Source organism: Protopterus annectens, chromosome 14.part0, assembly GCF_019279795.1.
Source record: "Protopterus annectens isolate FY-2018-M chromosome 14.part0, PAN1.0, whole genome shotgun sequence".
Classification (NCBI taxonomy): domain Eukaryota; kingdom Metazoa; phylum Chordata; order Ceratodontiformes; family Protopteridae; genus Protopterus; species Protopterus annectens.
The window spans coordinates 788,408,851-788,418,169 of record NC_056748.1 but is presented as its reverse complement, the minus strand read 5'-3'; the positions used below and the strand labels follow the sequence as shown (position 1 = coordinate 788,418,169).

The 9,319-nt window shown below is 38.1% G+C and overlaps 1 non-coding gene across 1 annotated transcript; it reads left to right on the top strand.

Annotated features, from left to right (window-relative positions):
• Positions 1 to 7,553: 7,553 nt before the first annotated feature.
• TRNAR-CCU lies at positions 7,554 to 7,626 on the top strand. The gene has a single exon. It is a non-coding gene; the product is annotated as a tRNA-Arg (tRNA).
• The last annotated feature ends 1,693 nt before the right edge of the window (positions 7,627 to 9,319 follow it).

Genomic DNA, 9,319 nt, shown 5'->3' with positions numbered 1-9,319 from the left:
GCTCTACTGCTTATATCCCTTCCTACACCAGCAGAGACCATATGAGAGAACCATCGCATCAGTAGCTGCGGTAACCACCCTGGTGAGAGCTTCAGGCCCAAACCACCACATGAGCATGCTATGATCAGGTCCATCCTTCAACTATGCCGACTTCATCAGAATATCCAAAGTAATGTCTCATTACCTGATCTGCCCCTCACCAACGTGTGTGTGTGTGTGTGTGTGTGTGTGTGTGTGTGTGTGTGTGTGTGTGTGTGTGTGTGTGTGTGTATATATACATATATATATATATATATATATATATATATATATATATATATATACATACATATATATACACATATACACATACACTTTTTATTTTAAATTACAATGAAACACTATGATGACATACAGATTAAAGTAGAAGTTCAAGACTCTATACCTCCTACAAATGCCTGCTAACATACATACTATTATAAAAACTTCTTAAGTTTATTAAAGCTATATTTAAACAAATAGCCACCTATGCATGTTTAAATTGTATCCGTGTCTGTGGGTCTCTGTCTCCGTTATGTCAAACTTTGTTCAAATCCCTTAGGCTAAGATGTTGAGAGGTATGGTAAGGCCCAAGCTCCCAATTACTGTGGAAGCAACTGGGCTCACTATTTTTTTTTTTCAATCTTTCAACCTAAAAACCAGTCAGACTCCCACACTCGCTAGCCCCTACCATGGCAAGCAAACTACTCTTGTCATACCTCTGTCCACCGAAGTCTGTGGAGCCCTTGTTCTGGACTGACACAAGCCACCCCATCAGCACTGAATGCTAAAGGCTCCCAGCATGACTTCAGTGTTTTTTTTTTCCATATATGCACGAAACAGAGGAGGTGTAACTAAATGCACCAAGGCCAAGCCAAGCCACTGTGCAAACAAGTCTCCAGCTGGAATGCCACTAATCAATGGATTCCACTCAACCTCCTAGTCGCAACAAATCACATGCTTACCAGAACCTCTCCTCTTAGCCTATTGCTTTTCTACAAATAATCCCATCCCCTCCCTGACTCAAACGGAGTTCACATAAAAATAAGTCTGCTCCACAGACTACATTTGCTTTTGACTTTACACAATTTGCAAAGTCTGAGGTCACACATAAAATTATAGGTAGACAGTTACATAAGCACAGATATTACAAACAATGTTATTTAACTATGCATTCTGTCAGATGTTTGTTTTCTTCAGAACCCCCACCCCACCATGAAACCATGCCCTCACTTTAAAAATACACTAATACTGAGGTTAAAATACTTAAAAAGCTAAAGGGAGTACTACATGTTAATATCTATGGCTATTCACTTTTTTCTGGAGTAGTGTGACTTTGAGGTGCCCATACTAAATCATTAGAGCTATGAAATGGAAGGTGATGAAGATCCCCATGTAATAGTCGATTTAGTAATTATACAGCCAATACAAATGTTTAGTGCATTGCACCACGAGAAAGCTTTTTTTGTTCATTACTTCTGTCTTAAGAATTGCTTCATTGTGTTGTTACTGTATTTTAACTGTGAAATGGAATGTCTTGCAACAATGCCAAAATGTCTTCTTGACGTTTTCTTTTCTCTTAGTTTGTATCTGCACATATGTAGTCATTGTTTACTGGTCTCATGCAAAGTCTAGTACTTTATATTTTGATATTGTAAAGTGCATCGGAATACATACGTTTCTGTGAACATAACTTACTGAAATGATTTTAGATACAGAATTCAGTATGAAGTATTATATCTATAATACAATCTGCAGATTTATGGAAAATATAAAAAAATTATTATCCTTGCTTCATTATTAAAGCATGAATAGTATTTTTAGTACTTCACAACACTGAGATATTTATCAAAGTCAACTGTATTGCAGTTTAAAAGATGCTCAGCTTAACATATGTACTTGTGATTGATGTTCTGTTTATAATAGCCACTGAGGCAAATGCATGTGAATGTTTTGCATATGCATGTTTGTATAGGGGTTATATATCAGATTATCAAGTGTTTGGAAAGTTGAATGTCATACGGTCGACAACATATCAAAACTCAAAGTGGTTGTACTGAGACTGCAATACAGGGGGATCAAGGAATTTGCCCTTTTCCCCACTGTAGTGTGACCTCAGAGTTGGTATATATAACTCTGCAGGGAGTGTGGGGTGCCGGGGGTGGACTTGCCCCATGTAAAAGCACAGTCTTTATTGGTTTTGCTTTGTTTGCGTTTTCAGAATGTTGATGGTATGGTCTCAACCATGTGTGTGTGTGTGTGTGTGTGTGTGTGTGTGTGTGTGTGTGTCTGTGTGTGTGTGTGTCTGTGTCTGTGTGTGTGTGTGTGTGTGTGTGTGTGTGTGTGTGTGTGTGTGTGTGTGTGTGTGTGTGTGTGTGTATTTAGGAACCTCTGTTATGGTAAACTGTCATTAATATTGACTTCTGTATAGCCAAAACAATTTTGTTAACCAAAATGATGGGTACTTTGTGATCTTAGATTTAGTATATATGATTAGTAAGATGTGTCTGGGCTGCAGGGAGCTTGCCCCATTGCAAAAAAATAATATTTCAGACTCTTTGTGTTTATTTTTTGCGTGCTCCAAGGGTACTCCTTGGAGCAGATGTAGTGACTTGACATTTGCATTGTCAACCTTTAGAGTTGATATTTTCATATTTCAATCATTTAAGTATACGCACACACACACACATATGTATATGGAGGTGTCCTCCGAAACATAACCTCATTAAAACAATCTTTTTTTGCAGGTGTTCCAGCCCCCTTCCATCCCCATGTGAGGGGACTGTGCCTCCACACCCCTTGCGTCTTATAGATTCTAACTCTGAGATTGCACAGAACCAGGGAAAGTGTATATCACCCACCCCCAGTAATATAGCGATCTTGCACAACTGTCAACCATCTGTTTTGTCGACGAATGTGTGTCAGCAAAACAGATGTTGACCTTAAATAAAGTAGACTAAACTACACAGATATTGATATGGATATGTAGATAGATATATAGATGTGTGTGTTTGTATGCGTCTGTGTATTATGTACACCCAGAAAGCACCCCATAAGCTAAAACACGTGGATCGGAATGTAACTCTAAACTTTATTTAAATTAAAAACAGACTGACAATATATGCAGCTTTCAAAATTATTGCTGCACAGTTTAATGATATGCTTCATATTACCCTATCCAATGACAAAGTTGTGGTCATTTTTATTATGTTTTGAAGATGATTTGACAGCACCGAAGGTAAAATATCATCGATATGTAAAATCAGTTTGTAGAAATCAGTTAAAGAGCAGTTACATTCATCTTGCATTGAACCAAAGGAATAGATAAATTCTACCTAATTAAATCTGTACCTTGAAAATAACTCAAGATAATTGCAGATTTACTTTTGGGAATGAATTACAAAATGAGAAAAGTTTGTGGGACAGGTTCTAGTAGATGAAGCACTTCAAATGTAGCTCAAAATATTGAAAACATTCTGTTTTACTAAAATCCATCCAGTTTAGTTAAACATATAACTTCATTAATTTTATGTAATTTGAGGCCAAACTGTCAGAATATCCATCTTGGGGAAGGGCTCCAACTCATTAACTATGACACTGTTGTTATACATTTCTATCCTTATGGAGGGGCCTTTAAATAGTCATGCAAACTTACTGTTAAGAAATTATTTGCTCAAGAAGAGAGGCATAGATCTGCTAATTGCCTTGATAGAAGTCAGGGGACAAAATACTAAGAATTAGTAACTTTCTGAGCAATCAACCAACTGTATAAATTTGGGATCATAACAAATCAACTGCCAATCATTAGCGGACTGGAGTTCCGCTGTGGCGACCCCTAACCGGGAAAATCTGAAAGACACAAACAAAACATTCAGAAGCAGTGGTAAAGCAGCAAGTGTCCACTTTTAAGAAACAACAAACAGAAGGCAGCAGAGGAACATAACCCAACAGTGGAAAATTTGATAAGAATTTAATGCTTTTCTCCTTTCAGTATTAAAGACTTCTCCAGAATAAACAGGATAGCAGACGACTTGCACTTAAATGCACCAAATTCAGGAATAAGCCTCTCTGGTGGAATTCACACATTAATAAACTGAATAACAAAAGAAGTATATAATGAAATTGTTGAGAAATTCCTATTCCCCTATCTGAAGACCACACTGAAACATGCCATCAGTGAATTCAGGAAAATTATTAGAAAATGTAAATCAGAGTACAAGCTTAAGGTCACTACAGATAAAGGAAGCCACCATGTTTTTCTTTTGTTATGTCAGGAAATTTAAAATAATGTACAGTAATACATTGAGCTCACCCATAAAATTATCACATATTCCTAGAATAAAGTCAATATATTAGCAAACAAATTTAGTCCTACCTTTACCTCATCTACATACGTTATTGCCCTTGCTATCCCTAAAAATGTAGTTTCCCCTGAGATTACTCTAGAACAAGTCCTACAATCCATTTCAAAGACTAAAATAATACTTTTACAGGACCAGATAACATACCAGGCTGCATTCTCATCAGTGCCAGATATGCAGTACCTGAGCCAATGCTTATATGGTTCAGCCTCACTCTGTGTACAGGGTTTGTGCCTGATGCCTAAAGAACAACCACTGTCACTTCCATCCACAAGGATGTCCCCTTTACAGATGTGGAAATTATAGGGGCATCAGCCTCACCAGCCTTATATGCAAAGCAATGGAGCTTATCACAGCAGAGCTCATTTCTGTGGATTTACACAGCTTTACTGCTCTAGACCCCAATCACTTCAGTTATGTGAAGGGCATATCCTGTCTCCTGAACTTTATAAGCACCACTGAAAATGTTATAGAGGCTGTAGACAGTGGTTCCTCCATATATGTAGCTTATGTCTGTCTACCTGGTCCAAGCTTTTGAAGCTATCCCACATTCTGATATTGTTAAAATATGAGGCAAACTTTATATAAACACGTGCATTGTCCACTAGAAAACAAATTGACTATTGAACACATCCCAAGTTGTGAGATTTGCTGGAATCATCTCTGAACTTAAAATTGTTTCTAGAGGAATATTACAGCACTGGGTCCTCTTCTGTTTTGTATTTATTTTGTAGACATCCAAGCCAATGCCTGGAAGGGTCACATTTGCCAGTGACTGCAAGCTGGATACTATTGTCTGCTCATCCACTGATATATTAAACAGCTACAGCAAAGGCTGGAATATCACATACCTGGTCTACAAAACAGTTTCAGTCTAAGTGCAAGTAAATACAGTGTCATAGTTTTCAGCATAAAAGCCACTCCCATCTCATATGTTGTAGAAGGTTCTCCTCTTCACAGAGACAGTCATGAGAGACATGGGTACTTATGTGAGTACTTTTGTGGGAAAGTGTCTCTCATTTAATCATTATGTTTCCAACACAATTAAGAAATCTTTCTACTACCTTTCTATCTGACCCAATTAATTTCCAGGGTCGATACCTTCATTATCCAAAGAAGTCAGCCTGCCATTGTATTCTTCCCTGGTCAAATCCCTTATTGAATAAAATTATGCTTTTGGTAGAAACAAATCCAACCCCATTGCTCAACTAGAACATCCACAGAAATTTCTAACCAAGAAAAAGACTTCAGTCCTTCAGTTATCCTGATAGATTAGTATAGCACTCTCTTTATACTCAGTAGCTTATCAGCTGCTCCAAAGTGACTGGAATCTCACTTTTTGAGCCACGAAAGGCCCAATCCTATATGGAGTAAATCTATACCGGCAATTAGACAAGACGCACTTTTAAGTGTATGAATTGTAGTTGTTATAATGATATTTTAGCAGGTAATAATAATGTGTTCACACATCCTGTGACCAACAGGCAATATACTTTTTCCCTCACAGCCAGTTGTAATACCAGCTATGTGGTGTACCTCGCCACTTGTGGATTATGTGCAGAGTTTGAACCTGGTCTTAACAATACTGTAAGTATTAAACCTGTTTTTCATTTTATGTGGGGAAAACCACCAGAAGGCTGAGGGAGCGATTTATTGAGCATAAGTCGGATATAAGAAGGACAAATGACAAGAATGCTCTAAGTAGACATATTATGAACAAGGGTGAGGACCATTGTTTTAAGTTTAGGGTAATAGACATAGTAGTGAAAGGAACTGGGGGGGGGGTGATTTGAACAATTTTCTTGAAAATAAAGAGTATGAATTGCTTATTAGATTATGTGCAGAGTTTGAATCCAATCTTAACAATACTGTAAGTATTAAACCTGTTTTAGTAAGAATACAACAACAAAATATTTAATGTCTTTTAAAAAAAATATATGCATTGGCATGTGATATGCTGGCTATGGTCATGTGATACTTGTTTGCTCTTATTTAAATGGTGATTATTCTGTGTAATGGTATTAACATTGAGAAAGTGTTGTTACCTGAAAGCTTTGCTTTAATAAAGTTTTTGCTTGACATTGGAGCAGTTTATTTCTGAGTACTGGCTATATGCTCTGCCTGGCAACACAAGTGATATTTTGCCAACTGATATGACAGGAGTCAGTGACACTGTAAGAGTGGAGTATGAGGACTGCCTGCCCTGAGAGCAAGTAGCTGGGAGGGCCCAGTTGGCACTTTATTCTATGTGCTGATTTGTTCCTGAATTGTAACCCCAAAATTAATAAACTGTTTAAGTAGCTGTGTTCTCAACCATCACTGCTTAAATGACATTCAGTGTTTGCAGTGAACTACAATTCTCTAGTTTAGCAAATTCCTAGTAATATTTTTTGTCTTCCTCTGAAACTATATCAAGGGACTTTGGGGGGGGACCTTTCAGACTTGGAATGAGGACTTTTTTTCCCCCTTGCTACTTACATCTGGCCTAGAATGCTGTTAATAATCAGACATGGATTCTACTTGGTTCTGTATCACATTTTTATGTCAAGCTTCTTTGTGCATGCCTAATGAGGCTTATGTGAACTGAATGGTTCTGAATTGCTAAATTAGTTCTCTCTTACAAAAATGTTACAGAACAGCCCACAGTCATGCACATTTATGAACTGCACAAATGAACTTTAAGTAGCATAGTAGGACTTGCTTTGGCACTCAGCCACATAACCATGACCCCCCAACCCCACCCATAACAGTGCAATCTTAACAGGGTTTAGAACAAAATTCAAATAACGTACCATTGTGTGTAATGCAGCACCATATTTATTCTTATACCCTATGAACTTCTGCAATGGAATGAACACAGAGACTGCCAACCATGTTAACAGTGTTATAAGAAAGGTATCTGCATGGTGCACAGAAAAAAAAACATGATAGTGCTATATCATCTCCACAGACATTTTAAAGATGGGCTGATCCAGCTATATGATAGGATCTTTTAAAGTACTGATACTGCAATGAGCCGTTTTCAAGGTTACAGACAGGACATATGTTCCAAGATCTGTAGAGAAGCATGGACATCAATATGATGACATTTATCTCAGGCACTCTTACCAGATGAAAGAACAGGAGGAGAGATTATTTCAGAGATGCCATCATGGTATTAACCATCAGAATCAAGCCCCAGTGGCCTAATGGATAAGGCATTGGCCTCCTAAGCCAGGGATTGTGGGTTCGAGTCCCATCTGGGATGATATAATCTTGATACAAGTGAAGCTTTTACCTATAGAAAATTTACCACAGGGATCACCCCAGTGGCTGTACTTGATAGAGGCTCTGGGAACTAACATCGGGCGGCAAGATGCCAAGGTACTTCTATGGGCTAGGCTTGTAAAGGCTCCAGGGCCATTAGCCTAGTACACACCTATGAACTACTTGTATCATTCATTTTCGATAGTAGCTCAACAACTCATGGGCAAGAGTGGGTTTACTCACATGTCTTGTCATTGTGGTTTGTTGCATATAGCCAGAAATGTCAAATGTGACATCTTTGTGTTAGGGCTAGGGATAACAGACAGGGAGAGATGTATGTATGCAACTGTGGAATGGAACACGTGTACCACCACTGGTACTGAGTATGCATAAGTAATGGCAATGCACTGATACGGGTCTGTTTTGTGTAGGCTTCATGTGCAAACTGTAACTTTTGACAGTGTTTCACTTGATAGCGCACAACACTACAAAATACAAACATGTAAGGGGAGATTTTTTTTTCTGCCACTCTTTCTGCTGACTAGCATTTTGTAATATCATTCAAATTGTAGAAATGTGCTAACTTCTGTAGTTCTGTCAATATTCATAAGCATTTAAGATGCATTCATATTCAAACACAAGCAAATGCAAATCTACAAAGCTTCTAAAAAGCAAAGCAAATGCAAACGCATATCAATGTGGTAAGCATGGCCAGTGACAATGGAGTAAAGTTATGGAATTCATATTAGAGTAACATGTGACAGTTTAAGTATGATGCAGCAAGTTTTGAAGGAAATATGATGTAGCAAAAGCAATCTTGGAGGTCATGAAGTCACCTAATGTAATGTTTAGTAGAGCTGACGGAGTACAGCTTCACAGCTGTAACTCTCTGAATGTATGCTGTCAGCAAACCACAAAGTTTATATCTCGATTTTAAGATTAGTTAGTATTTGAAAAGCATAGCAGGAAAACATGGGTTATAGCCATCCTGGCCTGTGCCTGAACATCATCAGAAACATCTGACTCTTTTTGTATAGAGATGCTTTATATAGAGATCAGGCTTTGAGCTCACTGGCCAAGAGGACCAAAAGAAGCTTTTCAATTTTCACAGCCTCAGTGGGTGAGAGATCAGTGGAGTTAACAAACAAATCTTGAGCAGGTAGCAATTACTCCACAGTAGTAGCAACATTTTCTGTAATATCTGTACTGCGTTTTTAGTCATCAGCTGTCATGCGTCATTGGAATGGCCACTTTTGTGAGTAATGTCATATGGATGGTAGTAACTGAGGTACGAATGTAGCTGTACCACTGTGGTCACCTGTACACAACTCAAGCACTAGTACACAACCTAAGCATCATGAAAATACAACAGGGAAGCCCAGGACAGGCCAGATTATAGACTTATACCTGTCATGTATTATTAAAGAATGATGTGCCCAGAATCCATTTGTTACTTTAACAGCATGAAAAGTGCCAGGATAGTAAAGGAAACAGAGAGCAGCTGAAGCAGAAGTGCGGGCAACACCTACATCCCTAATGAGGTGATAACATCACACAGGTATCGACCCCATTTTTGCTGCACCATGATGTACCATAATAGACTGACACCTCTCACTTCCAGGCTAGCATTTTTCTTAATTATTAAATCTGATAATCATTTCAAGCAAAAAACAATATAAAATTGCAGTTCTGGG